Source organism: Archocentrus centrarchus, unplaced genomic scaffold (assembly GCF_007364275.1).
Source record: "Archocentrus centrarchus isolate MPI-CPG fArcCen1 unplaced genomic scaffold, fArcCen1 scaffold_29_ctg1, whole genome shotgun sequence".
NCBI classification, from domain to species: domain Eukaryota; kingdom Metazoa; phylum Chordata; class Actinopteri; order Cichliformes; family Cichlidae; genus Archocentrus; species Archocentrus centrarchus.
Window position 1 is genome coordinate 2,894,585 of NW_022060258.1, and position 15,900 is coordinate 2,910,484.

General features: G+C 45.5%; 1 protein-coding gene across 1 annotated transcript in view; it reads right to left on the reverse strand.

The window, feature by feature from the left end:
• dag1 (dystroglycan 1) overlaps window positions 1-15,093 on the reverse strand; it is a 59,105-nt gene extending 44,012 nt beyond the window's left edge. The window contains exon 1 of the mRNA XM_030723860.1: window positions 14,590-15,093. The gene's annotated coding sequence lies outside the window, so the exon portion shown is untranslated. The remainder of the gene's footprint in view (window positions 1-14,589) is intronic.
• Between the last annotated feature and the right edge of the window lie 807 nt (window positions 15,094-15,900).

Here is a 15,900-nt window from a genome sequence, read left to right on the forward strand (position 1 = left end):
AAAAACAGCAGCAGTGACCTCTTAGATAAACATTTTAGGAACCTTCAAAGTGCTCTTAGATCTCAGGAAAAATGCAGACGCTTGAAGGCGCTCTGCCATCATCTGCTCTGCATTTAAGTCCTGAGACATCAGGTGGATTTACTGCAGAGCTCCTCTTGAAGTTCACCTCAAACCAGGTGTTCAGTTTTGCAGAGCCAGGCCTGTAATCAGAATTCCTATGATTCCAGCCGAGCCCGGCTGTCTGAACGTTCAGGATAAGGTCCAAAAGCCTCACAGCCTTATGATGAAGAACACCACCCAAAAAAAAAAAAAAAAGACTTTTGATCTGTTCATTCACTGAGATGTAAGTTTGCAGGAATCCATTTTTTGCGGGTGCTATTCTTAGCAAATCTGCACGCATCAGTGAAGTTCTGACACTTAGAGCGGATCTAATTTTGTCCCATATCCGCCTCTGAGCAGAAACGATTACTAGGTGCAATCCTCAGGAAAGAAACAAACTAATCAGCATCTGTTTTTCCCTCTTTAATTTATAAGTAAAGACAAAGACAGGCTGCTCGGCCGCGCCGTGTTTGTTCACAGAGGAGGATTTTCTTTGAAGTGCAGTAATTCCTCCAGAGCGTCCTCTCTCGACTTGTTATTCTGAGATGCTAGCACCCTCACTAGCATGGCCAATACATTCATTGTTTGCTCTGTGCTATCAGGAGGTACAGGACTGCACTTTAAGAGACCCACTTCAGCCGACAGAGAGAGAGAAGGAGTCATTAGGGCAGGGAGAGCGAGCAGCTATCGCTTCATGCAGCCGTATGTCTGCTGCCTACAGTCCCTGCAGACACGACACAGACTGTGTTTGTTGGATGTACATGTGTGCACTTTATAGGAGGATCTGCGGGTCTGTGTGTCACTCGCTGGTTTACGTGATGCTAAATATCACCGTTATCCTGAGGCCTACTCTCAGTCCTCTCTGACTGAACACCGACACCTCAGTCTCACAGGCTCTGTTTCACCCCAGCACCACCTGTCATTCACTTCAGGATCACTTCCACAGTAAAAGGATTACCATCCCAGGATGATATTCCAAATGGCTCCATGAGGGGGACATTTTTAGGTGGGGAATATTTGCTATGGGTGAGGCCTGTGAGGGTGAGGCCTATGGGTGAGGCCTGTTAACCAAAAGTTATCCAAAGAAAAAGGGCTATGCCAGCAGCCATGACTGTGCCATATTAACTTCACAAACTTAAAAGGCTGCACAGTGTTATCATTTAGAAGTGGGACTTGGAGATTTAAAAAAAAAAGAAAAACACACACACACACACTCCACCAAAAATATGACTGGCTCCGCCTCCAATTTCTCTGAACTGGAGGAAACAAATAACAACGAGGAGAAACGTGTCATCATTTGTCAGTCCAGACTGTGAGGTTCTTCCAAAGCGAGTCTCTTCACCTCTGTACGAACCACAAACTTACAAAGCCACAAACTGAAGCAGCAACTATAAACAACACCGTCCCTCCCGAGGTCCAGAGCTGCAGACGGACGCTGGAAGGACGTTCGGGGGCAATGAACTGCTCCCTTGTGCAATTTTCCTCAATTCACCTGTCCTTCTCAGCCCATCTTCCTGCTGTCACCACCTCCACCTCTGTGCTCATTTTCCCTGCTGCTCTCACTCCCCAGCTTTCTATTAACCCCATTTCTCTCTCCATCTCACCCACTGCTGTGCATTTCTGCAGCTCTATCAATCAGTTCATCCCATTAATACATCCACTGTCACTCCCAAATTCCTCCTCCGTCCCCGTGGCCTGAAAACAAACAAACCGAGTTCCTGCCCCGCCACCATGGCGTCTCCGGGACGTGAATCATCAGAGCAAGCTGGCAGACGGCAGCGCTCGTCCCCTGAATGACTGCTCGTCATAAAAGACGGATTGACGGATGAATGGGTGGGGAGAATAAACGGCTTGATGGGTGGATGAGTGTGTGGATAGATGGGAGGGTGGGTGGGTGAATAGGAGGGTGAATAACTAGATGAATGGGTGAGTCATGACATCCTGATCCGTTACACAATCTGCAAATAGGATTGGAGATGAGCATTCATCCGCCCTGACACATTTCATGTTTACTTCCTGCTGCAGAAATGTGAAGCACTCCTTTAACAGAAAGCTGGAAGATTCTGATTTATCTGAGCCCGAAAGTCTCGACAGTCACAGCCAAGTTTATGTTTAGCACACAGGAGTGGATCATCCAGCAGGTATCAGGCTCTCTTACAACTGCGCATCAGCGCCTTTCACTGAACTGAGAAATGCAAAAGTAGATCATAAAACAATCAATTTATATTTGACCCAACACACCCGATCAATTTTAATACTAAAAGGAGATTTAACAAGTCAATATTATTGACGAATGAAAATTCAGGAAACCAGTGGTTCATTAGCTTCATTTCATGTTGGGTTCAGGAAGCAGTTTAGGAATTTTCACCCTTACAGACGAACACGTCCTCCTGCTGCCTGCATGTCAGATACACGTGATGGTAGAAACTTGATGGACTGTGATTTATAACATCTCTATTTTAAAAAGGCCACGTTAGGAGGCTGGATGTGTGCTGGTGAAGGAAATCACAAGATTATCCCACTGGGAAACGATTTGCTTTGTTTTCACCTTCCTGGTTAAGGCACAAAAACCTGCCTGTTCAGGAAAAATGCATCCCTTCACAATATTAATCCATAAGCCATCCGTCTTCTGACACTTATACAGATCACAGGGGCACTAGTCTAAGCAGAGACAGACATTCCTCTCCCCCCATCCACCTCCTCTTCAGGTGGGAAACCAAAGTGTTCCCAAGTCAGTTCAGAGAAAAAATCTCTCCAACGTGTCCAGGGTCTGCCCCGGGGTGCCCAAAACACCTCATCTAGGAGGTCCCCAGGAGGTCCCAGTCAGATGTTGAACTCCCTCCTTTTGATGCAGAGGAGCAACAGCTCTACTTTGAGCTCCTCGCCTCAAAGGCTGAGCCCATGCACACTACAGAGGAAGCTCATTTCTGCTGCTTGTGTCCAGCCGATGGTCACAGGTGACCCTTGTCCAGCTAAGAAAACAGCCATAACCCTGCATGCTGAAAAATGATGCTTACATGGGGCATTTAAATGTGACGCTAAGCGAGATATCAGTTCATTGGGTAGGCTGTGGGACCTGCATGCACCACTGATTGTGGATTATTTTAAAGGTCTTTTTAAACCAGGGGCCCTCGCAGTCTTCCTTTAAGGGAGCTGCAGAGAGCTGACAGTGAGCGTGGACACACATCTGTTAGGGGGTGCAGTCACCACAGTCCAGCTGGTTAATTAATCCAATCTGTGGGAGCGGCCCTGATTTCCCATCATGCCTGAGTGTCAGTCTGCGTGAGTTTGTTGTTTTACCTTTTTTAAAGTGCGAGCCTTATTTTTAATGTTTGTCAGTATCAAAGATGGTGGTTTGTGTTGGTAATTGTTATTTTGGTGCCAGCTGAGGTGGCTGTTCGGTTCCTTCACGTCAGCATCATTTGTTTAACATGCGCTGCAGCGGCGCTGCCTCTCTCTCTGCGTGAGCTGAAGGTGTGTGCGCGTTTTTAAAAGTTGTTGTTAGGTCCAGTATTGTTGCTGAGAATAAATGTGACTTTGCTTTGTTTGGTGACAGAAGTATCAGCCGACATCACGGCGCTGGGAAGTTAATTAGATTATCTAACAGGCTGATTACTCGACAGAAATAATTGACTGTTAAGCATTCTAACCATTAACTGCAGCACTAACACACTAAGAAGAATACCATGAAGAATAATAAGACCCTGTTTCATACTGAAGTGATTAGACTTTTATTAAGAATGCAACCAGCAACAAATGTCAGAGTGAAATAATCACTTAAACCCATGTTTCACTGTTTTTGGTCCTCTCTGCTGAAAACTCAACATCCTCAGGAGTTTCTAGTCAGTTCATTGGTAAGTTCATCCCAAATGTCGCCGTAATTTATGAAAAGCTTACTGATCAGTAACACTAACACGCAAACAGATGATCAAACGTCGAGTTTTCCTGCCTCTCGTCCTTCTCCTCCTCCTGCTGCTGGAATGCGTCCCTGTTTGAGAGCTGCTGACTCGTCCAGACATGCAGAGCGAGAGCAACCCGAAGCCTTTTACTCCTGTTTGTGTCGCCTGTGTGTGCGAGTGTGTACGTGTTTGAATCCACGCCAGGGACAATGTCACCTATTCAGAATCCAACTGCGCACACACACACACACACACAGACACGCACACACAGAGGGGCAGGTGTAAAGTCAGCCGGGTGGTGTTTGACTGTTAGATTTAACATGTCACCTTCCATCATGTCTCATTTCCTCGGCCGGCTGTATTTGTCTGCCTCCGAGGTTTTAAAAGCTCTGGGCCAGGTGGAAGGGCCGAGCTGTTTGCCTGAGTCAACGACACACACACACACACACACACACACACACACGAGCGCACGCACGCGCGCGCGCGCGCGCACACACACACACACACACACACACACACACACACACACACACACACACACACACAGAGGGTATGGCCTTTTAAAATGATATCAAAGATTTTAAGTGTAATCAGACAAATTGAATTGAAATCACAGACCTCACTGGAGGAAAATGGTCACCGTGAGAGTCGCATTATATCATTAGATCATCATTAATCATGCATCAGTGTGTAATCAGCATCTTACTGCTGTAACTCGCAGAGGTGGAGCTCATTACTAAATGTTTCACTCATGAAACTAACGATCGTTTCCACTATGGATGATTCTCCTGGTTGTTTGATCAATGAATCTCCTGCTTTCACAAACTTGTCAGAGTTACTCAGAGCTTAAAGTGACACGTATGTGGCTTATAAAAAAAAAAAAAAAATCATCTAAAACAGGAAAAACAGCAAATTCTCATATCTGAGAAGCAGCACTCCTCCAGCGATTAAACTCCTGACAATCATCAGTTTGTTTTTTGCTCATTAATATTTGGCTTTATCTCTGCTGATAACTTCGTTTATAAAAATGAGCTGACATTGTAAACGCATGCCATCTCTTTTTGTGTGCAAAATATTAATTTTGTTCAGCTTTCATATTAATAAAAAAAAACCTCTTAGATGGAGTGCAGCAAAAAAATAAAACTGAAAAGCAGAAGAACCATAAATCCATCCAGAGGAAATGTGTTTCCACCGCGGGAGACAAATGTGAAAAATGTTCCTTTTCCTCTTCATGTGTCATTTCTTTGGTTCCTGAGTCTCTTTCACTTCTCACAGTTACACTGCAGTCATTAATTTTTAATAATAAAGCATGCAAACTGTCTGCAAAGCAGCAACACCATGTGTCAGATAAGAAACACATGAGAAAAGCAAACAAACGTTTTTCTTTTTTATTTCAATCTGCTGCTATCACAGATCATCATCAAGAAAGTAAAAGTGAGTTATTTTAAATATTTGTGTCTGCCTGGCTCCCCCCCCCCCCACACACACCTCTGTCAGCTAACAGGCAGGTCTCCATGGCAGCTGCTGTTTGTGGTGAAGCTGAATTCCTTCACAGATGACCGAGCAGCGTGCCCACACACGCGGGTCTTTATCCAGCACTTCAAAAAGATCTGATGCACGTCAAACAGCAATTTGAGAACGGAAATCTGATTCCAACACAGGTTTCATGTTGCTCCAAGAAACGCAAAATCTGAAGATCACAGCGAGAAATACTCTGAGTGTAAGTTAAGGAAATGCTTTTTCAAAGGTTCTACTACAAGGCACTGAAGGTGGTGTTCTTTCATCATGGACTGTAGCTCAGGAGAACACCATGTTGGATTAACATTTGTAAGGTAAGGTCAGGCCTTGGTTTTTCCACCCGGAATGAGAAGCTGTAACACTGTGTGGTCTCAGTTATCACTGGTGGTTGGATTTGGTTATTGTCCATCAGTTTTTATAATCTATTCCTCTGTTGACACAGATGGCAAACCTTTTAACAGAACTCTCTGGAGCTTGAAAAAAGGCGACTGGACTTCTTTTTGTTTCTTGAAGACGTTTCACCTCTCATCCGAAAGGCTTCTTCAGCTCTCAACCAAATGGTGGAGAGACCCTGGGTCATTTTTTCAAGCTTTTTTCAAGCTCCAGAGACTACTATGATCTGGATGAATCTACACAGACTTTTAACAGAACCACTGCAACCCCGACTGTATGACTGTGTCATGTATCATCGTCCTGTTTCTGAAAATGTGCCTCGTTAGAGTGATTAAAACAAAACCCAACAAACAGACAAAGATAAAAAGATGGACATTAACCAAATGGGTCACCAGTGAACTGGTGGTCATTATGAGGTAACATAAGAGATTATTCACAAATATTCAATACGATATGAATTTTGTCCATGCGTATCTGTCCAGTTACTATTGAACCATTAACCTTTGACCTCTGTGGGCTAAAGGGCTGCATCTCCCACACTGTTCTTTCTATATTGATTTAAAACTGCTCAAACTGAAGCTGCCAGGTATTTCACTTAACACTTTTTCCTGTTTACCATCCACCAGCTCAGCCACTGAGGGTATGCATCTGATTAGCCTCTCAGCTCATTTTAAAGACTTTCTGTCTGTTTGGACACAAATGGAAAGAAAAACAGCAAACTGAACATCTGGTTTCTGAAGCTTAAGTCCTAACTCTATATGGATCAACGATGACCTGATTGTTAAGAAAACCCCACACGGCCATGCCACCCAGGCTTCTGTTGTATCATTTTATCTGCTTGCTGCTAGAAATATTTCAGCTAATCAGGCTTCATCTTTAAAACATCACGGAGCAACATGTGGCCACTGTGTCGACAACGATGTTGAATCACAATTAGGTCCTCTCCCAGCATTGAGGGTTCTGGCATGGCGGCGGAATTCCTCCATGGTTGACCGGACAACTCAGGGCGCCATTTGGCTCCATGTCCAGAAGGCTAACCAGCCAAAACGGGGGGGCTAATAAAAGTGTCCACTGATAAGCAGTTAATGCCCCAGAACTAATTACTGAACTGCCACCCTGTTTTCTCTCCTCCCAGATCAGAAGTGTGACATGTGAGCGCGCACACAGAGCGGGGGGACGACAGTGCTGGGATATCTGCTGCTGCCACAGCCAACCGGACAAATAGAGGGAAGTAACAAGGAGCTAAAAGCAGGAATTCTGACCTCTATGTTTATGTTTTTATTCCACTAATGTGCATGAGGCATGTCAGCAGCTAATCCAAACAAATATGAGCCTCAGCGAAGCGCCACAGGTACGAGCACTGAGGCGTCGCAACGGGAACGACATCCCTCCCTCCCGAGCTCTAAAATGGTCTCCGTATCAGCGACATACAGGCCTGAGCACCGAGCTGCTCTGATCGCTCAGCTTTGCTGCGGCAGCACGCCGGCAGAGAATTTACAAGAAACTGCCACCGTGCAGCTGCAGAGCCACATGTGCAGACACACACGATGGAAATGAAACGACGCTCAATGAAAGGTGTTTATGTCACAATGAAGATGATTAGATGATTGTTCTCATCTATGGAGGACGCTGCTGTGAATGATTTACAATAAAAGGTCTGAAATATTAAAACTGTAATGGTGAGTCTGTTCAGAATCTTTATGCATGAAGTTTAAGGAGCAGCCTTTACTGAGCGATGACCTCCAACTCAGGTAAGGCTCATCGATTATTGCCAGAAAACCCGTACCATACTTTAGTCTGTATTTAGATCTCAATTACTTAATACAATTATGCAGATGCATTAGAAGAATCCTGGATTTATCATGCTAATAAAACAGCATTATTTTTACTCTAATTGCAAATCAACTGAAAATAAGTGAATGAACTGTAGTGAACATCTCACAGCCCAGCAGGGAGGGATTTTGGGCTTAAGTGGAGCAACAAACAAAGGAAACAAGAGCATCATTATGAAACCAAATTCAGCGCAATAATTACATATCTTGATTATCTTGCTTTAATTCATTAAGATACAGATATAATTGGAATTAAAATTCCCTGGGGTGGTTTCCAGTCATGTGCAAAGTGACTGAGATAACGCCACCAAACCCAAGGCCATGGTTTCAGTCTGGGAGGAGGAGTGGCTGCCCCAAGTGGAGTGTGAAAGCAAAGCTATTGATATGATGCACAATCTGCATTTCTACCTATGACAACAAGCTCTGGGCAATGACCTGCCACATGGCAGCAATGTTATTCCTCTGAAGGGTATCTGGGCTCCGAGACGGGGTGAGGAGCTCGATCATTCAGGAGGAGCTCCAAGTAGAGATGCTGCTCCTCCTCATCGAAACGATCCAGCTGAGGTGGTTCGGACTTGTAGGTGAGGTGGCTCCGAGAACAGCTGCTGGGGCAGAGCCAGACACACCGGAGAGAGGGAGGGGGGGGGGGGGGGGGGCAGCTTTGACTTCAGTCCCTGTGACACGGACCCCGATAAACAACAGAAAATCGATGTTGCAGTGGTACTGTCCCAAATAGTGAGGATTCTTCCTGTTGCTGGGTGCCATAATGAGCCGCTGTAAACACACCCCACAGTTCAAGCACACTTCACATTTGTCAGCAAGCATTCGCACAGCTGAGCTCGCTGTGGAAGGGCAGTCACACCAGTCACGAGTTCTGTTGCTATCATCACCCACTGCAGCTCCTCTCTGATGAATTTAGTGGCATCAGGATCAATTAATCCTGTAACTTCGTGAGCAGGAAAAAAATAATAAAATCTATCTGAGAAATATATCCCAGTCTGAAATGATTTGCAGTCTCTGAACTCACAGCACTCGTTCCAGCAGTTTCAGTGATGATTATTTAAAGCTGACAGGTGTTGATTAGGGTGTTGTTTGTTCACTTGTGGGTTGATGTGGCTCCAAGCAAGCATTCAGAAATATCCAAAACTGTTAAGTCAACTCTAATAGCTGTGAACTTTTACAAAACACTGACACAGCACAAAATTTCCACTCTGATATAAATTAACTACAATGTTCTTCCTACTGTGGAAAGATTTCTTGTGCCGAAATAACTTTCTTCCTTCTGACTGCCTTCGGCCGATCAGGTGAGTGAGAACAGCAGCTGAAGGCTCCACTGCAGAGCTGAGGAAAGGCAACATGAGCCCTGACAGACTGATGGGATCTGCACTGAATGCTGTAACCCTGAGGACGAGCTTTACAGAGAACTGCTGCTGATGAAAGCTGCGATTGTTAATCAAAAAGGAAGCATCTAACGTTTCTGAGGCGGCCAAAGAGCAACACAAGGCAAGCCATCAGGCCGTGTGTTCGGTTACAGGCCCGTGCTTTAAACCAGCAGCTTCAGCAGCGCCCCGTCCCAGCGCTCGGCCAGTTTACTCCTGAATCTGCTCGCCAGCCCTGTTATCTCACACCAAGAATAGCCCTCGCCGTCCCACACCTTCTAAAGCCCGCGAGGCCCTTTAAACATCCCATGACTGTTTTATTTTCAAGTTCTGACAAACGCGCATCGACAAGTGGTGTTCGAGTCGTGGCAAGAGCATGACTCACAGTGACAGAATGGTAGTCAACTGTAGGCAGAGGAATGCTAGAGATGCCTCATCCCCCTATTTTAGCCCACAAGAGCTCAGCAGGAGAGGAGGGAAAGCGCCTAAAGAATCTCAGTCTCATCTCCCAACATGATAAAGTGGGCTTATTCCACAGCATGCACACATTTTCTTTACCTTCAACCCAAAGCTTCAGAAATAGAAATACATTTAAAAAAAAAAAAAAAAAAACGATCTTCCCTTTGCGCTTCATAACCTAAAGTTTGAGAAAGCAGGGAGCCAAAGATTAGAATCATCATCCTGCAGATGCACAAGGCTTTTCATAACACGACGAGAACTCGGTCCTACTTTGGATGATATTGATTTCTGAAATGGGGAACATCTCAGACAGAAGATATACTGCAAGAGACGGAGGCAGAAGAGGAAGAAGAGTGGGAGTGTTGGGGAAGTATGGCTGCCTGACTGTTTGGCAAGATGAAAATGGGACCAAAACCAAAGCTGTTGTCAGATTTAGAGACACAAACGCACACAAAAAAATACTAACCTAATAATCAGACTGCGAGGTTTATTTTTGCAGCCTGGATTCATAAATGTCCTGCAGGACTTTGAGATGCTGTAGCCAGCCTGTATGGTGGTTTTGGCTGCTGTGACTCCTGAGGTAAAGCGGGTCGTCCACCAGTCAGAACCTCAGTGGTAGAATTCCTGGCTGCCCCAGTGGATGAGTTATAAATAAAATGAAGAAACCCCCCCCACCAGAGCTGTTATGAAGGGGGAAAACAGTCCAGAGGCGCTGAGGCAGGCTATACCCCCGTTTTTTTCTGCTGGGAAGTTAGACATTTTCACACGAGAGTCTATGGAGACTGACTCGCTGCTGGAGAACATTAGGGGAACTGCAGTTTGCACGCTGGCTCCAGAGGTTGCCCTTTGGTCTGAAGTTACTCAGCACATTACAGATTATGTAAGCTTCACATGAGGGGGGGGGGGGGGGGGGGGGGTAGAGACCAAAACCCAAAGCTGAATTCCAGGGTTTCCTTTCCAAACCTCAAAGACAGACCCACCGGCTTTGCTTTAGTCTGCCAACACACAGCAGGGAGAACACAAAGCCTGCACCACATCTATTAAACTCATCATCACAACAAGCAGCTCCAAGAGGTAATTCAAACCTCTCAAGCCTGAAGCGCATGTTTTAACGAAGACTGAGGGGCATTTCAGAGGCGAGCGTAAATGCACGCTGCTCACTAACCCTTACAGGCTAACACAGAGACCCCTTCTGTAGGAAACCAACAGAAAACAAGATGAAAAACAGGGTGCAAGAAAAGTCATCTTTTTCACCACCACAAACGGAGATGTCAAAACATTTCTCACCTTCCTCACCTCATGCTGTTGCAGCTCTCAGTGGAAGCTGATACACAAATCCAGACAAACACAGCTGATGGCTCTGAGTGTATGTGTACGTTCTCTGTGGTCCTCAGCAGAAAGACAAGACGAGGTTATTTACTGCAACTGCCTGCAACACTAATCTGTCTTTTTAAAGCTTTTCTCACTCAGGGAGAGTCAAGTGAACACGTTTGCCCTTTTTCAGCTTCGTTTTCACATGTGCACGTCTGTCTGCAGGCCATGCAGACTGAAAAGACATTTTTAATAAAAACAGAGCATCCACAGCATAACTTCCCAACAACCACCAGGTCACCGGTGACCCACCTGGGGTTAGAGTTTGGTTAGCATTCATTCTTTTTGTAATATTTTCACCAGCTTGGAACACCAAAATTCAAATAACTGAAACAATGTCGTGAAAAAAAAAAAAAAAAATCAGCGTATGCGACTTCTTTCAAAACATCAAAGCTTCAAGTTTATGAACATTTGTCTATTTAGCAAGCACCTAAAACCAAACTCAACCAACCCTGGACGACTCACCAGTGACCCAAAACAGGCAAACCTCCTCGTGCACAAGCAGCACAGCCACAGACATCCTGCAAAGAAGAAATGCCATGCCCTTTCATTCTGCCTTATGCAGCTACACATGCCTTTTTGAATCCTCTGTTGTAACAGACTGAGGTGCAATTCCTCAACAGGAATCAGACTCTTGGACCAATTAAATAAATGCTGTTTTTCACCAACACGCTGAGATTTCTGCAAGAGCTGCAATGATTAGCTGATGAACAAGTTCCATCCATGCATTTTCAACCCTAATCCGGCTCTGGGTGTCACTCTACGAAGACATGCCCGGACCTCCATCAGCTCTCCTGGGGGGGGGGCTTGTCTTGTCTTTGTCTAATATGATCATCATCAGGTATTATTAAACTGTTAAACAAGACAAAACGTTTAAAAATGTAACTTTGACCTCTGAAGTTATAACAGACATTTTCACAGGGAAACGCTGACCGTGAAATTCTGCTGTTATTCATTTATATTTTTTCCAGAAAAAAAGCTGTGTCATTTTAAAATCTTGCAGCTCTTCACGAACATTTAACCGGCAACACAACATAAATGCGTTTTATTTGCCAACATACCGAAATATTGGTGCAGCCCTAATTTTTGTACATGCATTTGTTTTTGTCAGAAGGAGATTAAAAGTAATGTAATTAATGGTAATAAAAAGACTGGCAGCCCCAGTTTGCACAAAAGAGTGATTAAAGAAAAAAATGTTTTTACGAACTGAAACGACCTCGTGTGGAAGGACGGAAACTTCAGCAGCAAACGTTGAGTGGAACGTGGTCACATACACAGTTTTACAACTGGACCTCAGAGTCCACTCACACACACTCACAGCTTTCAGTACACAAAGTGAACAAATTAACAGTCCAGTGTAGAAACACACACACACACACACACGCCATCATCACCACGATGCTGATCAGTTCCTGCCTCTCAGACGGAAACAAACACCGTTCTCAGTGTGCAGGATTAAAGTCAGCATGTGTACAAAACACACCAGTCCCATCAACGTGACGCCTGTTTACACACACACACTCTCACACAGTGTGCTCAGCTGCAGGTCTGGCTGATTTACGTCACTGAAGCCTCAACAAAATAGAAGAGAACAGAATCCATGGTGATGTACTGAGAAGGTATTGATCTACTTCCATTGGTGGTAATAGGAAAACAGGTGGACCTCCAGGCCTCCTCGCTGCTTCAGACAGAGAATAATAGCACCCATGGGACCACTCAAAACCCTCCAAATTACCCATTACTGAACAGCAGAGTCCTTTAATTTATTTAGGGCCTGTGAAGCAGAGGGGCCAAGTTACTTTGGACCAACCAGAAAGAAAAATAAAACTGAATGAAAGAACCTAAAACTCTGGAAAAGATGATGAAGTTTAATGGCTAATCAGACCCAGGATCTGAGCTGACAAACTGCAGTACCTCAAAGGTCAGCCTGAAGCAGCCAAGTGTCTGAAATAAACCCGCTTTGTAGTGAGTCCAGAGCATCGGGCTCCCTCGGGGTCCAGCAGCGTGCTGGTTCCAGTAAAAACATTATGAGGACACCTGAGAAGCTCGTAAACTACCTCCAGCAGCAGGACAGGGACACATTTCTCCAATCCTCTGCTGGTGTGAAGGACCCATTTAGATCCTGCAGTTAAAATCTCCTCACACATCCGTGGCACAAAACACAGTCTGGCTCATATTAGTTTTGACTGGAAGATGACAAAAACTGTGAAAAATGCCCAATATGATTTACAAGTGATAAAAATATGTAATCAAAGTGCCAGTTTTTCAATAAAACCCCAAATATTAAGTTTTCAGAATGTAGTAATCTAAACATTTTGGAATGTCTCTTTCAAAATGACCAAAATTATAATTCTGTGTTCAGTTGTTTCTTTTTTTTATTTTATTTATTTAATGATTCTGTGCTAACTGACTGATTAATGACTCCAGCCCCACGAACACTAAACCAAAGCTATTTTTTAGTCCCTGCTCCCTTCCCTGGCTCTGGCTCTATAACAGCCTTGCTCAGCTTGCTACTTTTCCCCCTCAGATTTCATCCTCCTCTCCTTCTTTCCGTTTTGTCTCTCGGTCAGAGGAGACATCTCCACACCGCGGCAGACTGTCAAACGTCTCCATGGCGAAGAGGACGTGAGAGGAATGACGAAGAGTTGGGTGAAAACACCCTGCGGTGCGCACCTACTTCACCTCTAAAAGCGCTCTGCGTTATTCACATCTCTCTGTGGCGGCAGACTCGGAGCACCTGCAGCTGTCGCCTTTCCTCTGCTTCTCCTTCACACAGCGGCGCTCCCTGCAAACCTGTGGTGCTCATAATAAGGTGGAGGTTTGCGTCCATGTCACCCGGCACGTTTGCACGCATCTGATGCACTTTAACCAACTTCCGACCCCACCAGAGTCCAGAGAGAAACACTGGAGGAGCCAGGAGGCAGTTTGAGGAACAATGAGGTCACTAACCCACTACTGAGGCAGCTCAGCCTCATTCCGAGTCCACGTTACACGGAGAGGGGTTCTGGATTTCAGGGGACACTGTGCATTCACGTGATGCCAAAAATGAACCCCGAATATAGCTGAAAGATACAGTCAGAGTATTTTATAGAGAGGCACCCCTCCTTCCCTTCTTCCTCTCCCTCTTGGACCACAGCCGTCCTGGCCTGGCATTAAAATGCACCTGTTCGGTTCTGAAGCCAGAGGACTGAGCCTGGTGGGATTCAGGAAGGACAGAAGGAAACACGGAAGGCAGCTGAGGGAAGGAGGGAGAGCATGGGCGTGTGAAAGCTGGGATAAGTAGCCCAGCAAGCCAGCTAATAACACAGCGATCGCCTAAAAATATCCTGCGCCGCTGCTGCTGTAAATCACGGCGTCTCCAGAGCCGCGCAGCGGACCCGGATGTGTTCCAAACGCACCGAATTCACGCACAAACATACCAGCACAAACAGGGGGCGGTCAGGGAGCCGAGCCGCGCTGGAGTCCGTGTCATTCGCTCTCCGTGAATCTCTGAACAGACGCGTTCTCTCTTTCCAGCAACACGCAGGCACGGAGAACATTTGAGGCGCAGCAAAGACGCCACACATCCGACAAAGTGACGCACAGGAGCGACAGCGGGACGCAACACAGAGGCACAAATTTAAAAAGAAAGAAACTGACCGTGAGGGCTCCTCCGGGGTTATATTCCTCCCTGATATCCACGCTAAATCCCTCTTTCCCTTCCGCTCCTGCTGCTGCCGCCGCGGTGGAAAACGGAGGCTGGTGGCGGAGGAGGCGACAGGGGAGCTCGGTTTACCTCCTTCCCTTTCACTCGGGAGTCGAGCGGACAAATATAGGCTCTCTGCTCGGTGTCGGATCTCCTCCAAAGTTAGACAGGAAAGAAAAAAAAAGATTTTTTTTTTAAAGCTCCGAGTGGAACAGCGCCCGGAGCTGAAGTGAAAAAACGGGCAGCTGGAAAATTTCCGAGGAAAACGGGGAAATGTGACGGGCTGAGTGGCGAGAATAAAAAGAGAAAGGAAATAAATCACATCGCTTTGTGTAGCGGCTCAGTCAGCTGCAGCCGGACTGCAGAGCCGACGAACCCGGCAGGAGAAGTTGCTGCTGCTACTGTGGACCTCAGAGCTTCAACACGTCCCGCACTCCCGAGGTCCTCCACACAAATGTCCGCTACCGAGCCTGAAGGATGAATTTCCACCCGGAGGAGGAGGAGGAGGAGGAGTGAAGAAAGAGAGAGAGAGAGGGAGGGTGAGAGAGGGAGAGGGCAGTGTCTTGCATTCTCTGAATTACTCCACCCTCCAAACTGCTTCCCCCCGAACCTCCTTTCATTTTTTCAGCCCAGCAACTTCTACACCGGCGGCTTGTCCACGGGGGGGCATGGGGTGGGAGCAGAGTTATCACAATTTTATGTTTTCCAATTATTTATTTCATTTTGAGTTTAATTCAAGTCAAATTTATTTGTGTAGCCCTATGAATACAACCAGAGCGCTTTAAAGAGGGGCGAAACGAGAGAAATACATGAGACACGAACCAATTGCAATGAAAATCGTGTATATACATCCGTAAATATAATTATATTATAGCAACAGGATTAAAAAAACAAGAACAACTAAATGATTCAAAATTAAAACTAATAAATAAATAAAGCGACAGTTTGAGCCGATCGTGGGTGTTCAGGAAGTGTGCGCCTCTTCCTGATCACCTCACAGTTCTGGAGATTTGAAGTGGAACTCCGTCCAAGTCCATTAATGCTTTTTAAACCAGTGCAAGGATTTGAAAATCTATCCTTTGAGACGCTACTTGAGCTGGAAATACTTTCATTTTTACTATTTTTTTTCTCAGTTGATATTTGGCTGGTTTTATGCGCGTCTTTATATGGCAGAGTCCATAATTCCTCCAAGATTTCTGGCTTGATTGGAAGTTGAAGCATCATGTTTTCCACAGAGGCGACACGTTTACTTTTTTTTTTTCCTT